We start from the raw sequence: 17360 nt of genomic DNA, 5'->3' as shown, positions 1-17360 counted from the left end.
ATAATGAAAGGATGCTGAATACGGGAGATTTAGATATTGGACAATTTAGATGCACGGAACAGGTTTCTGAGATCCAACACCCAGAAACAGATGAATTGTAATGCTTATCTTGGCACTGGAAGCTCTTAATCTCTTACAGTTCCACCCTTTCAGGGGTTCCTCCTAGCTTTGCTTTTTCTGCTATTCATTTTTTAGCTTTTAGCAAGCGCAAGACCAGCCATTACTAATCGGGAAGCCTATCGCTGCACAAAGGACTCGTTCAATGCCTTTTGATGCCTCTCATCTCTTCGCCACGTCACGGTTAGTCATGTGTGTCGCATGATGTGTAATTAGTGGCTCTGGGGCGAGAAAGTGTTGAGTTCCACAACCATTCTCACACGAAAGTGCTGAGAAACAATTCCAAATAAGGCCACGTAAGACTGCTCTGAACCGAAAACTGCAGGGAAAATGACTATTGCCTTAAGAAACCCTCCCCAAATATTAGCCTTGGCCGGCCTGATGGGATCTGCCAGTTCACCTCTTCCTGGGTGGATCAGAAACACACCTAGAATGTCTTGGGAATGGGATCTGGGTGTTGGTGAGACATTCAAAGGCACCCATGGCTGTTAACCCTGATGGGAAGTTTTCTCAGACAAGGTGGAGCTCCCACCATCCAGACACACCTGCTCAAATCTTCTCTTCCCCGGCCCTCCTTCTCCACCCAATCCACGCAGGCAGCTCTTGGCACAAACAGCTGTGTTAGCAAAGCTGCAGCTGCTCGGTGGCTTGTGGGACAAGAATCCCCACCCTTGTTCCTCCACCCTGCCCAAATTGCTGAGCAATGGCTTTTCCCATTGTGGCCAAGTCCCTCTTCCGTCGTCTCGAGAAAAACCAAGCAGCCGGGGAGCTCGCTTTGAGCTTCTTGGACTGACAATCTTGATGAGCTGCTGTGGGTTTCCCCCCCCCGCCCTCTTTCTTTTTCAAAATTTGGCAAGTCAACCCCACACTACTCCCTGCTAACTCTTCAACGCCTCTTAGCTTTGCAGCTGTGTAAATGTATACAGGTACCCCTCGATGTACGACCGCAGTTGAGCCCAAAAGGTATGACGTTAAGGGAAATGCTTCTTAAGTGAGTTTTGCCCCATGTTACGACATTTCTTGCCTCAGTTGTTAAGTGAATCTCTGCAGTTGATAAGTTAGTCACCCGGTTGTTAAGTGAATCTGGCTTCCCCATGGACTTTGCTTGTCAGAAGGTCGCAAAAGAGGGTCACGTGACTTTTGGGACACAGCAACGGTCATAAATATGAACCAGTTGCCAAGCATCTGAATTTTGATCACACGATCACGGGGATGCTGGAAAAGTAATTGTGAAAAAACGGTCATAAAGTCACTTTTTCAATGTCGTCGTAATTTTGAATGGTCACTAAATGAAATGTTGTAAGTCGAGGACTATCTGTATATTGCTTCTTTTAAAAAAGGCTTACAAGTGTCTATGGAGATTCTCGGTCATCCAGGTCATGGTTGTCCCAAAGGTATTTTTTTTTCAAGAGGCAACTGGACTTTCTGGTTTTACTTTGAAGACGTTTCGCTTCTCATCCAAGAAGCTTCTTCAGCTCTGACTGGATGATGGGGAATGGAAGGATTCAGTCATCAGCCAGTCAGAACTGAAGAAGCTTCTTGGGGGAGAAGTGAAACTTTTCAAAGAAAAACCAGAAAGTCCAGTTGCCTCCTGAAAAAAGCATCTTTGGGAATCTCAGCTTACAAATTCCCCAGCTAGAAAGGCTTCTATGCCTACATTCAATAAATCAAAGATGCCACCTTCTGATCTGCATGTTGTGGCTATAGGTGTCATCCGCATTTAAAGTGGTGAACCACCAAAACCAAAAGAACACAAAACAACTAGAAAAGAATTGGAACGCTGATGGCCACTAATTCCTCAAAGACTCTCCAAAAGATTTCAGTCTTCAAAAGGCTCTACTGGACCAAGAGCATTTCTGGGTGGGTGATTTTTTTTTGACACAAACAAACCTTGGTAGACACTCTTGATGTTTCTTAAACCCCGACAATCATGACAGCTAGGAATTCTGGTTAATTTTCTTTACAGTACTTCTATTTTGGGCAGGGGTGCTATTCAGCAGATTCTGACAGGTTCTGGAGAACCGGCAGCAGAAATTTGGAGTAGTTCAGAGAACCGGCAAATACCACCTCTGGCTGGCCCCAGAGTGGGGTGGGAAATGGAGATCTTGCAATATCCTTCCCCCAGGAGTGGGGAGGGAATGGGGATTTTGCAGTATCCTTCCCCTGGAGTGCGGAGGGAATGGAGATTTTGCAGGATCTTTCCCCTGCCACGCCCACTAAGCCATGCCCATCAAGCCACGCCCACAGAATCAGTAGTAAAAAAAAATTGGATTTCATCTCTGATTTTGGGCGCGTTTTCAAATGCATTTCTGAGCCCATCTATTATACTTCATCTGTACACTTCAATTTGATGTACATAGTGGCTTTTTTTTTTTTTTGGCTTTTTTTTGTGGGGGGAAAGTGCACTTTTACTTAAAGTGGTCACTCCTGTTTTGAAAAGAAGGCAGTATATCAGAATAGAGAGGCTGGTGAAGGAGTCTGGGGCTTTTTTGTTACTGAAAATGTCAAGGGCCATTTTGAGACAGTTGAATTGTTTAGGGCAAATAACATCGGTGTGGACAACACTGAGAAATCACAGAAATCACAAACTCAAACATATTCAGCGTAGCATAAATGCACTGTGATTTAACAAACACAGTCATAGTGCAAGGGCCAAAAAGGGCAAATAGCACATGGGATAGAATGACTATTAGCAGTACAGTAGGGGAATAACCCTTCCTCTTCACAATATAGATCTAGCTTTGCCCATTCCTAGTAGCTATTGGTTTATCAAAAATTAATCACGCCAAACCAAATGATATATGGATAAAATAATAGTAACCTGAAAGTATGAGATTAATATAATTGATTAATCTAAATCCTCAATCCTCTTTGAAATATCAGCCCTGTTTCCAAAATGCTCTGCTTTACCTGCCATTATGAGTGCAGATACCAAGCATGGGTCATAATTAGCTTAAGTGACTAATTGATTTAATCTTCTATCCCTGTTTTTCAGTATCTCCTTTAAAAATTTTTACTATCAGTTCTGTGGGCATGGCTTGGTGGACGTGGCTTGGTGGGCATGGCAGGAGAAGGATACTGTAAAATCTCCATTTCCTCCCAATCAGCTGGGACTCGGGAGGCAGAGAATAGATGGGGGTGTGGCCAGTCAGAGGTGGTATTTACTGGTTCTCCGAACTACTCAAAATTTCTGCTACCAGTTCTCCAGAACTGGTCAGAACTTGCTGAATAGCACCCCTGGTCTCCTGATCAGGAGAAATGCCGTCACAATTTGTGAATTAAGAATGGAATAGTTTTTACATTTTCTTATAAGTGTCATTACAGCAGGTCTTGGAGTGGAAGTGCAGAAGTTTCATGAAGCAAAATTAACTTGAGTATCTTAAGGGTTCTCAACCCCTGATCCGTGAACCAGCGCCAATCCGTGGCATGACAGCAACCGCCCCATCCGTGGTATGCAGGCAGCATGCAAAACCACGCCCATTCCAGTCCACGGGAAAACTTTTCTCCATGGAACCGGTCCCTGGTGCCCAAAATAGCAATAGCACTTAGATTTATATACCGCTTTACAGTGCTTTACAGCCCTCTCTAAGCGGTTTACAGAGTCAGCCTCTTGGCCCCAACAATCTGGGTCCTCATTTTACAAACCTCGGAAGGATGGAAGGCAGAGTCAACCTTGAGCCTGTTGAGATTTGGACTGCCAGATTGCAGGCAGACGGCAGTCAGCAGAAGGAGCCTGCAAGTACTGCACTCTAATCACTGTGCCACCGTGGTTCAGTGGCTCAAAAGGTTGGGGGCCACTGCCTTAAGTCATTTCAAAGTGCTTTGTAGGACAGTAATTCTCTACCTGTTCTTCACCACGAACTTTTTGTGGCCATGGGTCACGGCCAGGGAACACCAAGACTTAACTCGAGATTTGAAATCATCACATTTCTTCAAACCTTTGCAGACCCTCTGCGAGAACTACTCTCTAGCGTAGGGCATAATTCGAACACCCCATCCATAGTCCTACCTTCAATGTCTTAGCTCACAACTGCATTGTCTATAGCAGGGGTCTCCAACCTTGGCAACTTTAAGCCTAGAGGACTTCAACTCCCAGAATTCCCCAGGCAGCAAAGCTGCCTGGGGAATTCTGGGAGTTGAAGTCCTCCAGGCTCAAAGTTGCCAAGGTTGGAGACCCCTGGTCTATAGGGGAAGTTTTACCTTGGCTGAGAAGACGGAACACTTGCCTAGCAATTGGATAGTTCCGAACCAGCGTGATCAGATCAGATACAGATGAGTGAAAGTTGTCAAAATGGCTTCACTTCAGAGGTGGGATACAGCCGGTTCGGAAGAACCGGATATTCATTTTACATCCAGCTCGCTGAACCGGTAGTTGCAAGGACTGGCTGACCCCCACCCCCACCCTGACCCTCCCCTCCCAGGAGTCTCCACATGGCCCGTTTCGGATGCCAGGTAAGTGCAGGGTGCGCGCGGAAACTCTGGGAGGACGAAAAACGGACCTCCCGGAAGTCCGGAAATTGGCCTGTTTCTGGCCTCCGGAGCCTGTAGGAGGCCATTTTCACCCTCCTGGAGTCTCCAGGAAAGCCCCCCCCCCGTGGTGCAGGAGGCCAAGTAGGCCACGCCCCCATGGCCACACCCACCCAGCAACCAGGCCGAGAAACAGTTGCAAAAAATTTTCAATCCCACCCCTGCTTCAGAGGTGGGTTTCAGCAGGTTCTGACCAGTTCTGGAGAACCGGTAGCGGAAATTTTGAGTAGTTCGGAGAACCGGTAGTAAAAATTCTGACTGGCCCAGCCTCCTTCTATTCTCTGCCTGCCAAGTCCCAGCTGATTGGGAGGAAATGGGGATTTTGCAGTATCCTTCCCCTGGAGTGGGGTGGGAACGGAGATTTTACAGTATCCTTCCCCTGCCACGCCCATCAAGCCACACCCACCAAGCCACGCCACACCCACAGAACCGGTAGTAAAAAAAATCGCCTGCTTCACTTGCCCACCAGATTCCACCAGGAGGGTTGGAACTCCCTCTGAAAGCAGAGGACCTAACGGCTTACGTGGTGATTAAGCTTCGAGGTCAACACTGACAACCGCCGGGATGGAGACTAGGATGCGCCGTGCCTCGAGTGTTGCAAACAGGGTGAACAGGTTTCGGCTTGAGCAGCCCTGCCTCCCACGACATTACATCAGACAAAGGGAGACCAGGGTGTACTCCCAGGAGAGAGAGTTTCAGAAAAATGGCAAGAGTCTCCCCGCACTTACATCACTCAAGAGACACCTCAGCAATCTGGAGCAAGCACTGAGGTCATTTTTTCCAGTTAGGGTGTGATTGTGGCTGGGAGGTCCTGGCAAGAAAGAAGGAACAAATGGGAGCATCTTCAGGGATGCCGGAGCAAAGAGGACTGTGTTTTTTGGCACATCAGTTAAGGATGATGGATCTCGAACCCTGGACAGATCCAGAAAGTCTCCTGCCCTGTGTTCCTGAGGAAGGTCTTTGTCTGCACCGACAATCAGATGTGTCTGATTTATAGGAAATCTTCTAGCCCTACTCTTAAATCCATGTTTTGTTTCTATTAACCACATGCTAGATATGGGTATTCGTTAGGGATCTCCAAAGCTGTGCCATAAATGGCCTTTATTTTCTGAGCCCTTCTAACAGACATGAATACGTGCTGTGGGGGTCCTACCACGATTCATGCATTGTTCACAAATAAAAGGCTCACTGTAACAGCATTGCCAAAAAGGTATTAAGAGTTGTCAACCTAATCTTGCGAAGCTTCTTCTCCGGTAACATTGTACTGCAAACTAGGGCATACAAAACCTTTGCTGGACCAATTCTCGAATACAGCTTGTCTGCCTGGAATCCGCACTGTATATCGGATATTAATACAATTGAACGAGTCCAGAGGTATTTCACAAGAAGAGTCCTCCACTCCTCTACTCGCAACAGAATCCCTTATGCCACCAGGCTTGAAATTTTAGGCTTGGACAACCTAGAACTACGCCGCCTATGGTCTGACCTAAGTGTAATACACAAAATTATCTGCTACAACATCCTACCTGTCAACGACAACTTCAGCTTCAACCACAATAATATACGAGCACACAATAGATGCAAAGTCAAGGTAAACCGCTCCATACTCGATTGCAGAAAATACGACTTCAGTAACAGAGTGGTCAATGCCTGGAATGCACTACCTGACTTTGTGGTTTCTTCTCCAAACCCCCAAAGCTTTAACCAAAGACTATCTACTATTGATCTCACCCCGTTCCTAAGAGAGCTGTAAGGGGCGTGCAAAAGCGCACCAGCGTGCCTACTGTCCCTGTCCTACTGCCCCCATTTATTTGTAAACATTTTTTATGTTCATATTTATGTTTATACTTATACCGGTTATCTTTAACATGTTTGATTTTTTTTTTTTTATTTGAATTTATATCCCGCCCTTCTCCGAAGACTCAGGGCGGCTTACATTAGGATAAACTAACTAACTAACTAAATCTACTGCAGGAAAGGGCCTTGCTCAGTTACACAGCAGGAAAAGGTTCCCGGTCCCTGGTCCCACTATGTGGAAAAAAATTGTTGCCAGATTTACTAGCTCCAGCTCCACCACAGACATCTGAAAGATCAAGGCTTGGATCCTTGGTGCCTCTAACACAGGGGTCTCCAACCTTGGTCCCTTTAAGACTTGTAGACCCCTGCTCTAACAGACGGGAAACATCCTCCCTTGCCTGGGACCAGTGAAACAGCTCAGCTCAAACCAGCGTTAAGGCAGCTCCTGATTTTCCCAAGAGATAGCAATTCCAGCTAGCTGATTAGCCACACTGGTTCTACCACCAGGATTTTGCCAAAATGAGAACTCAGGGATTAGACATAAACGCCCATGACTCTGCAGTTGCTCCTTTAGACCTGCAGCTGGAAGCAGTTAAAAGATGGCCTGGAAGTCGGTTCTTTCATTTTGTTGTCACAGCAGAAAAATCTATTCGGAAGAAATCGAGAAGGAAAGGGAGCCATCTTCATCTCGGGCAGGCTCTGTTCCTTGTTCAAAATCCCCCCCAGGGGGGCTGCTGTCTCCCGTCTGTTCCTCTGCCAGGAACCTGCAAATTAGGCCCCAAGCACACCTTGTTCCCGCCGCTGGCTCTTATGCGGGCTTTTCGGGTGAATCTCTTGGCCAGAGCAATTTCAAAGAGCTGTTGTAAAGCAGATACTAAGGGCTGGAACAAGTACCACTGGTTGCTCAGGCTGGAAAAGCATAATGGGAACCCTCCTCCATTGGGGTGGGGGGGGAAGTCAAAAGTCAGGATGAGGGCTGCACTGCGCTTTGAAATGTTTGCCAAGGAAAAAAGGCTGTGGCACACCTGGCCCATACTGAAGCATGTGGTGGTGGTGGTGGGGGGGGGAACAGCATCCGTTGCCTGGCAGCCAAATGAATGTCTGGGTGGAAATAAGGATGGCCTCCTGAAGCTTCAGTTATATTGCCTTTCTGATTGTCCACAAGATTGTCGACCGGACGGAAAGCTAGTGTGAGGTCCCCACCCTCCACTCCCATCACCGCTGCCTGCAGCCATGCAACCTAATTGTCTGGGCCGGGTTTGGTTGCTTTCCCAAGGTCTCAGAGTGGCAGGATGCCTCCTTGCTTGGTTGGAAGGAGAACGCAAGCCTGCACTTGTTTGCTCTCTTCCGACGAATGTATATCGTCTTCTTGCACGGCTTGCAGTTATGTCCCACAGAGAGTGTAGGGCAGGGGTCTCCAACCTTGGCAACTTTAAGATTCGTGGACTTCAACTCCCAGAGTTTCTCAGCCAGCTTTGCTGGCTGAGGAACTCTGGGAGTTGAAGTCCACGAATCTTAAAGTTGCCAAGGTTGGAGACCCCTAGTGTAGGGGATGCTCCCGTGGGACGCTTTGAAGAGTTCCAGGGGACACCAGGGCCAAGCCAAACAATAGCCTGCTGAATAATTTCTGCCCTGTTTCTAGATTAAAAAAAGATTGGTCTTGAGGTTCTGTTTGCTAGTCCTTCGAGATAGGCCAGATCAGGAAACAGGCATGGAAGGGATTCTAGGATAGTCTTTCCTTTTTTTAAAAGAAAAAAAATATTTTTGTTATTTTCTAGACAAACAAACATACAATACACAATCAATCATTCAGTGTATCATCTGAATGCATCTTTTGTGTCTTCTTCTTGTTCCTCTAATGTTAATCATTTCATAATATCATCATTTCATTTATGGTAACATTTCTCCCACATTTCTTGCTTTACTGTCAATACATTTATCAATCTTCTCTCGCTAGGGGTGGTCTTTCTTGTAGGGTGGTGTAATAACAGAGTCTTGAAAGCTTTTTTGATATATATTTTTCCTATGACCCATCTTAGGCCAATCAAGTTGTCCTGAGTTTTATATCAAAATGTATTTTATTCTTTATACTGTTTCCATCTTCCCTTAAAACCCAAACAGATTCCATAATGGACTGAAAATCAGTGTCTCCGCTAGATTAGGGGTCTCCAACCTTGGCAACTTTAAGACTTGTGGATTTCAACTCCCAGAGGTCCTCAGCCAGCAAAGCTCTGGGAGTTGAAGTCCACAAGTTTTAAAGTTGCCAAGGTTGGAGACCCCTGTGCTGGATAACTGACAGTCAAGCTGAAACTAAGTTAATCAAGTGAAAATAGGAAATGAGGGGGGGAAAGTTTTTCACTTTCAAACTTCTTCAAAACCCCCCAAATAAGTTACTCTGACCTAATCCACATATCAAAGGATAAGGTTTGTAAACACAAGAGTGAATTAAATTAGGTCTCCCACCAAAACTGCATGTTCACAAGAATAAACATACCCACTGCACACACCCCTCAAGTGTGACCCTAGAATCACCGAATAGACATCCAGGACAAGCTCCCCTATTAACTGTGGTCTTTCTCTTCTTTCACCCTTTCTCTGCAGATGCCCGTAAAGGCAAACTCGTTGCTTTTAGGAATAAACATTTCTTCTTTCCCCACAGCTGCCTGGATATCATTTTTATTTGTTCCTGCACAACCTCATCTTGAGTTGGAATCTCAGATTATTCTTCTGACAGGTTTTGTCCTACTCTCCTTTTTCTCAAGAGTAAATAATATTTTCTTCAAGCTCACCCTTCCTTATCCTGAAGGTCAACTCTAAATTCCTTTTTTTTCTATTGCAGGGTTGGGGTTTCCCATGTTGGCTGGAAAATTCTGAGAACTGACGTCTACGTGTTTGAAAATGGCCAAGAAACCCTGCTCTTCTGTATACCTCTCCTTGAATTAGTAGTAAATGACACCAACATTGGCTCTTGGCATTGCCTATCCTTATCTCACTTCTAGCCGGTGCTTGGATATCCTTCCTGGATCACAGGTGCCAAATCTAACCAATTTTACTCCTGTTGAGACTTTGGAATTAAGGACATTCTCTGGGGTAAGAACCAGCGGTGAAATGTAAAATTTATTACTACCGGTTCTGTGGGCGTGGCTTGGGAGGTGTAATGTGACTGGGTGGGCGTGGCCAACTTTTTTTTTTTAACTTTTAAAAGCATTTTTTCTTCTAAAAGCCAAAGAGGTTGTAGAAAAAATGCTTTTAAAAGGCTCCTCTGACGATCCCAGCTGAGCCGCGCGATCATCAGAGGCTTTTTTTTTTTTACTTTTAAAAACATTTTTTGGCCGAAGAAAAAATGCTTTTAAAAGTAAAAAAAAAATAAAACCTCTGAAGATCGCGGGGCTCAGCTGGACATGGGTGGGGGCAGGGATTTTTGCTACCGGTTCTCCGAACCACCCACCGCCATAGCTACCAGATCGAGTGATCTGGTCCGAACTGGGAGCATTTCACTCCTGGTAAGAACATTTGGCACATTTTTTACAATGGAAAAGTGTTTGATGCAGCAACTTGAAGCCCGCTGCGCTGAAAACAGTTCTTTCTTGTCCAGTATTCAGTTGCAATTCATTTGTGCCAATCTTTGGCCCAGATTGCATCAGCCCCACCTTCCCCCCCACCACATTACTCAGGCTCTCTTGTGCCTATACAGTCACCCTGAGTAAACTACAGTGATTGAGATCTTGATCTATCTGCATCACCATATCTGCATCAGTTGCCACATCCCTTCCTATCTCGCAGACTGATTCTGAAGCAAGAAAAGAGCTCAGAGAGAAATAAGTGAGTCTAGTCTAGCTTTCCTCATTCTTACACCTTCCCAGGTCTGGGAATTCAGCTCCCATAATTCCTAATCAAGGATGGACCAAGTGATGACGTAACAATAGGAGAGACTATTTGCAGCTCAGGGTTGAGCTGCGGGGTCCTTGAGCTTGGTGACAATGTGTTACAGGTGTCTTTTCATAGGCTAGGGAAGATATGTAATAATGTGACAGTTATTCTTATGCACATCTGTTGTGGACACTGGAATTTTCCAAGAGAAAAGAAAATTGAGTGCTGGGGTAGTGCCAGGGAACCAAAAAGCATCTGCATTGCTGTGAAAGCTCGCATATGAGAAGGCATTTCCCCAATAACATGAAAGAGGCAACAGTCTGTCAGGTTGTAATGAAAACAAAAATATTGGGCCAGGGGTGAAATGTAAAATTTGTTACTACCGGTTCTGTGGGTGTGGCTTGGGGGGGTAATGTGACTTGATGGGCGTGGGCAACTTTTTTTTGGTTAACTTTTAAGAGCATTTTTTCTACAACCTCTTCGACCGAAGAGGTTGTTAAAAAATGCTTTTAAAAGGCTCTGACGATCCCAGCTGAGTTGCCTGATCGTCAGAGGTGTTTGTTTTCTTTTAAAAGCATTATTTTTACCTTTAAAAGAAAAAAAAAGCCTCTGACGATCAGGCAACTCAGCTGGGATCGTCAGAGGAGCCTTTTAAAAGCATTTTTTTACAACCTCTTTGGCCGAAGCTGAGCCGTGCGATCGTCAGAGGCTTTTTTTTTTTAACTTTTAAAAGCATTTTTTCAGCCAAGGGGAAAAAAATGCTTTTAAAAGTAAAAAAAAACACCTTCTGATGATCATGCGGCTCAACTAGGCTTGGGGGGGGCAGGGATTTTTGCTACCGATTGTCCGAACCACCCGCTGCCATCGCTACCAGATTGGGCGATCCGGTCCGAACCGGGAGCATTTCACCCCTGTATTGGGCAAAAGAATCTAATTTACTATTTTGCTAGTAAAAAAAAAAAATGGATCGTTCTTTTTTGATTTCTGATATAAAGAATCAAGTAAAATCTCTGCAAGGCTTAGTATATCTTACCTTGTCCTTAAAATCTCCTAAGCTCCTACAAATACAAATATTATCCAAATGGGGCTTTGGAGAGTCTCTAAATAGATGCTGGTGCTTACCCCCTACAAAGCTCAGGTTTACACTCTGCTCCAAAATATGGGAAAGACTTGTAAAGCTGCCTTTATCAGATTAAGCTATCACTGCATCTGGGCCTGGTGCGGATTTGTGGTTAGCCGTTTGTATTTTGATATTACTGTTGATAAATCCTTCATTAAATTAAAACTGCGAGTGTTTTACAAATTAAACTTAGGACTGTCTACGTTCACAATATTGGTTCTCCCAGTAAACCTTCACAACTGCAAGAATCCAACTTGAAAATGTATTAAAAAGTAAGTTAAACTAAGCTAAACTACTAGTTCTTCTATTGCTACAAGTAGCAGCAGTTCAACAGTAAGTTAAATAATTGTTTAATATTAATGTTTGCATTACAGATTCTGCAACATTTTTCAAAAGCCTGTAAAATATTAATATTCTAAACAGGCTGCAGCATTAATATTTTCATTGGCACAGAACTGGGGCTAATTTAGTGAAGAATTATGGGTGTGGTACTTTTGACACCAGGTGCCCAAAATCCATCTTGAACACTGAAAAATTGTGCCATCTGAATGAATTTTAGAGAATTGGCAGAGCCGGATGGAAGTCTGAGAGGAAAGCGATGGACTAATTTAAAGCCAGAGAAACTTTTCCATAATCCCCCACCTAATTTTTTCGCTGCAACCTCAAGCCTCTCTCTGTAGCCAGACACACCTCCCTCTCTTGCTGGCTGAGACGAGTTTGTAGCCGCAGGTGGATGACTGGATTTTTGCTCCAATTAAGTGGTCAAGTTGAAACTCGTGAGAAATCCCAACGCAGTTGAAACTGTTGAGCTCCACCCAGGTTTTAAGACAAATTAAATGGGAAACGGGCCAGTTCAGAAAGTGTTCAGCAATCCCATTTCCCAGAGAAACAGCAGAAAGTGGGTGTGGAGCCCTTTTGGTATGTGCTAAAAAATTTTGATTCAAGTTTTTTTTTCCCCCCCCTGAGCCGCAAGGCTTTAGCTATTGCTTGGAACTGCATTAATCAACCTGGTTTTTGTTCCATTCCCCCTGTTTGGGATGCATCTTGGAGTCTGTTAAAGGCCAGCTGCTTTGCATAGATGTCATTTCTTAATTCCGAACTGAAGCGCCTGTGCCTTCAAAGGCTCGTAGCGCTTTCATCGCCTGAATCAAAGGACAATATGATGCGCCTCTTTAGCCCACGTACAGGAAGTGTGGAGCTCATAGCGTTGGCTATGGATCTGTATCTACAATTCAACCAGCCAATTGGGTTCAGCTATTTTAGGACCGTTCGGTCTTTCACCGGCGAAGAACCTTTAAAAAGCATGTGTAGAAGGGGTGGGCTTGCTGGGGTTTCACAGGGGTTCGGGAGAACCTCTAGCTAAGATTCTGTGCAGTTTGGAGAACCCCCAAATCCCACTCCTGGCTGGCCCACATATCTAGCTAGAATTCCTCCAGCCTAATGACCCCAGTTGGGCTATTTCAAAATAGTCCAGTTTTGTACAATCTCTCAATCCACACATTTCTTTGAAATGGCAAGAATAAACCATGGACCTCTATCGCACTTAATATGGAGAATATATTGAAGTGTGCAGATCATGCTCTACCCAACTGTTCCCTAAGAGAAATGATGGGAAAGAATTCCAAATAAGGTCAGTAATTTTGTGGGTGTTTCTCCCCCCTCTCCCATTGGTAATAACCCCTTTGCTCTGGGTCATGCGACCAGAAAGGAGGATCCATTACAATGGAGACGACAGCAAGTTACAAGCTGTTGCCCAACTGTCTTTCCCTAAAGGAAGCACTGATGGGGGCAGATTTTTCTGGATTTTTTTTTCTCTAGAGCTGCCAACCAGTGATGGCTTGCTACCGGTTCGCCCCGGATCAGGTGAACCGGTAGCGGCAGGAGGCTCTACCCACCCACCCAGACGCTTCTGTGCATGTACAGACGCATTGCGCGCATGAGCAAGCGCCCACGAGCAAACTGGTAGCAACGGGATTTGCAACCCACTACTGCTGCCAACCCATTTCTGAACTGGATGGCTTTTTCACCAATTTCTCCCTCTAGTGCAAACTGGATCCCTTCCTCTCCAGTTTCTGAAGAGCTATTCTGTTGATGAAGACAGTCAAACCCATCCCAAACCAATTTACATGATTTCTAACACTTCACTAGGTAGCAAATACAAAAAGTATACACAACACAACCTACAACAGAGTATAACCGTAAGAAATATAAGGATAAACCTGCCTGTGTTCTGCAGTGATACCAGCGTACCTTCCCCCCATTCTCCATTTAATTTTAGTAGCTAAAATGTTTCCTTTTATAGAAGTAGATGGTAAAGGAAGGAGTAGAATTTGCCTGCTAAATATCTTCTTCACAGATTGCTGTTAAAAGCATTGGCTCAGGGCTACCAGTAGGAAGAAACTTATTTAATTGAAAGTTTTAAGAAATTGTCCTTTTCATTAGCAATTCCCCCCAAAGCAGGTATTATTATTTTTAAATGGATTTGTTAGATTTTAATCTCCCCTTTTCTCTGAGAGCTCAACGTAGCTAATAAGGAGGATGTCCATTTTATACACGCCACATTGGCTCCACAGAGCAGAGCTGGCCCAAAGTCACCAAGAAAGCGTCTGTGGTTGAGAAGAGACTGGGCCCATGGGTTGTGGCCCAGTCCTAGTGTACCATCTTAACCAGGGGTGAAATGCTCCCGGTTCGGACCGGATCACGCGATCCAGTAGCGATGGCAGCGGGTGGTTCAGAGAACCGGTAGCAAAAATCCCTGCCCCCCCACCCCGCATGCCTGAGTTGCGCAATCATCAGAGGTGGTTTTTTTTTACTTTTAAAAGCATTTTTTCGTCAGCCGAAAAAATGCTTTTAAAAGTAAAAAAAAACCTCTGATCGTCAGAGCCTTTTATAAAAGCATTTTTTCTACAACCTCTTCAGCCGAAGAGGTTGTAGAAAAAATGCTTTTAAAAGGAAAAAAAAAAAAGTTGGCCACGCCCACTCAGTCACATTACCCCCTCCCCACCAAGCCACGCACACAGAACCGGTAGTAACAAATTTTACATTTCACCCCTGATCTTAACCACTATCCCTCTCTGGAAATATAACGCTGCAAGCATCACTCCAAGCAGTTTCTCATGGCTAACCTGACTGAAAGGAGTCTAACCTGTTTGCTTCTTCTCTCTCCAATTCCCAGGGACATCCTCAGGGGTGTGGTTCGAAAATTCAGGATGGTGGTGGCCTCAACAGCTAATTGAAACTCGGAGACATATTCGTAGCTGAGGGTTGACACGAGGGGTCCTTGGTGCTCTCTGAGCTTGGCTGCTTTCTTGCAGATATTTCATGGCCCAAACTAGGTCACATCATCAGGACTAGCAGGATTTATATATATTTATTTACCTAGTTTTGGGCCATGAAACGTCTGCAAGAAAATCACCCAGCCCAGAGAGCTAAGGACCTCTCAGTTGAAGTTCTCCTTGCTTTGTGAGCATTCGCTACATGTAGAAAAACAAGCCGAGCGTTGATCACCCCAACAGCTGCCTCCTGACCTTGACCACCCCAGCAGCTGCCCTCGGCTTTACCGTGCACCATACCGTGAAGATATATCCCTGGGATGAAACCAAATTGCTCTCAAAAGTCAGGAGCGAGAAATGGCAAAACTCATCCTGTTCCCGTGCGTTCTGGGCCCTGCCCACTGGGCTTCCGTACTTGCCAACGGGTTGCCCTTCCCATGCCACAAATAGCGTTAATTCCTGCCCATCAAGATGTGCCCATGTGCTGGCTTAGAACAGTATGTAAACCAGCTGACGCAGGCAGAGAAATAAAAGATGATGATACTGGATGGAGCTTATCGTATCTAAAAACGCCATGGGAGAGGTGGGGGACACACATTGCTTTAATCTAGGTAATTGCGCAGGTTGCGAAGCAGATAAGAACACGATTTTCCCAGTCCAGCAATACACATGTAGCCGAGAAATCTTGAAATTTCGATCTGTATCTCCAGGGGAGCCCTTCGGCAATCCCTGCGTCTTTTTATCCTCTTCTCACCTGGTTTATGAATAAACTCAAGACCCACTTCATTCAATTAACTTGAGAAGAGGTTGACTCCGGGAGAACTAAGCAGGGCACCACCCAGAACCTTAAGGATTATAGTTAAATGAATAAGCGGCTGGCTTATCATCCTACACACCAACAGTTTGTAGATTCCTTCCTCTCCTGCACCTGTGAGCTATTACTGATTCGGTTGCGACACCGAAGATGATCATTCATCTTGTCCGTATGTTTTGTGTTCAGCCCAACAGGAGCCTTTGCAATAGAATAACAGGCCCGCATAAAGGACAGTTACTGCACTGAGTCAGCAGTTGCGTCCTTGTGAAACTTCCCCTACCAATTTTCCCCTTTTGCAGTGAAGAATCTTTAGTGAGTAAAGGCATTTTTTTTCAATCGGCCACGAGATGGTTGGGAGGTAGGGTGAGGAGACTATTGCATCAGCTTCTCCAACAGCTTCTTTTGAAAAAAATAATATATAAGATAGTTGCAAGATCTTTGGATATTCGGATACTTCCGAAAAGTGAATAGTTAGCCCATGCATGATAGTGAATTTCAGAAATTCAGAGGTAGAGAGAAGATGGCCAGTGACTGTGTGGTTCTACAGAGGTTAGGGGAGTAAGAGATGAAATAAGGGAAGGATCATTTGAGAATGTCATGCTGTTTTCTAGCCCCCATTTCATTTTTTGGTAAGGTTTAAGCAGAAGCAGGGATGAAATCCAGCCGGTTCTATCCGGCTCGGGCAAACAGGTAGCGGTGGCTGTAGAAGGCTCCGTCCACCCATGCGGATGTCATGTTGCTTTGCGACATTTTAAGCCTCTGCGCATGTACAGGCTTTGCGCATGTGCAGATGATGGCGTGCACACATTGGCGAACCGGTAGGGAAGGTAAGTAAATTTCACCTCTGTGCAGAAGACCTCCCTGGCACATATGCACCCATTAAACACCAGCTTCCCCAAGTTCTAGCATAAAAGTAAGCCATCTTTTCAGCTACAAGGATTATATAAATTGATATATGTGTATGTTGCTTCCAGACAAACATGTGCAACACGTTATCCCATCTGGGCACCTTGCTAGAACTCACCCCATCTCCTTTCTCGTATCCTCAAGCACCTGTCCTGCCTTTATGGTTGTTCTTAATAGAGTAGCAGGCGGACATCTTCTCCAGCCTGCCTGAAGAATACCAGAACATCGACTGCTTTCTTCTATCGAGCCAGGCCATTGGCTCATCTAATCCAGGTTGGCGGAGGAATTCTGGGAGTTGGAGTTTGCAAGTCTTAAAAGTTGCCAAGTTTGGAGACCCCCTGATCTCAATTCAAAACCATTTGCAGGCTTTTAAGGGGAAAAGAAATCTCCCAGGCTGCCTGGAGACGTTAGGGAGTAGACTTGGGAGCTTATGCATGTAATCCTGAGCCATCAAGATGAAATGTCCCAGTTCTTAACTGCCTGAAGTGAGGCACACCCTTTTCAGTTTCACACAAGCCAAAGCTGCCAACATTATTGTCTGTGTGTGTGTATGCTTTATAAAGCAAACATGTAAAGCAAGGGTCTCCAACAGTGATGGGTTTCAAAAATTTTTACTACCAGTTCTGCGGGTGTGGCTTGGTGGGCATGGCAAGGCTTGGTGGGCGTGGCTTGGTGGGCATGGCAGGGGAAGGATACTATCAAATCTCCATTCCCTCCCCACTCCAGAAGGCTACTGCAAAATCCCCATTCCCTCCCGATAAACTGGGACTCCAGAGGCAGAGAATAGATGGGGGCGGGGCCAGTCAGAATTGTTACTACCGGTTCTCCGAACTACTCAAAATTTCCACTACCAGTTCTCTAGAACTGGTCAGAACCTGCTGAAACCCACATCTGGTCTCCAACCTTGGCAACTTTAAGATTTGTGGACTTCAACTCC

The 17360-nt window shown here is 45.2% G+C and overlaps 1 protein-coding gene and 1 long non-coding RNA gene across 3 annotated transcripts in view; one reads left to right on the top strand and one right to left on the bottom strand.

Moving 5' to 3' along the window:
* On the top strand, window positions 1-17318 carry LOC131204816 (uncharacterized). The gene is made up of 3 exons (XR_009156644.1): window positions 1-1080; window positions 9281-9531; window positions 14607-17318. It is a non-coding gene; the product is annotated as an uncharacterized LOC131204816 (long non-coding RNA).
* ZDHHC18 (zinc finger DHHC-type palmitoyltransferase 18) overlaps window positions 1-17360 on the bottom strand; it is a 55820-nt gene that overhangs the window by 439 nt on the left and 38021 nt on the right. The gene's annotated exons all lie outside the window — the stretch shown is intronic.

The sequence above is a fragment of the Ahaetulla prasina genome, chromosome 10 (assembly GCF_028640845.1).
Source record: "Ahaetulla prasina isolate Xishuangbanna chromosome 10, ASM2864084v1, whole genome shotgun sequence".
Classification (NCBI taxonomy): domain Eukaryota; kingdom Metazoa; phylum Chordata; class Lepidosauria; order Squamata; family Colubridae; genus Ahaetulla; species Ahaetulla prasina.
The sequence above is the reverse complement of the archived record's forward strand: the minus strand, read 5'-3'. Positions and strand labels throughout refer to the sequence as shown.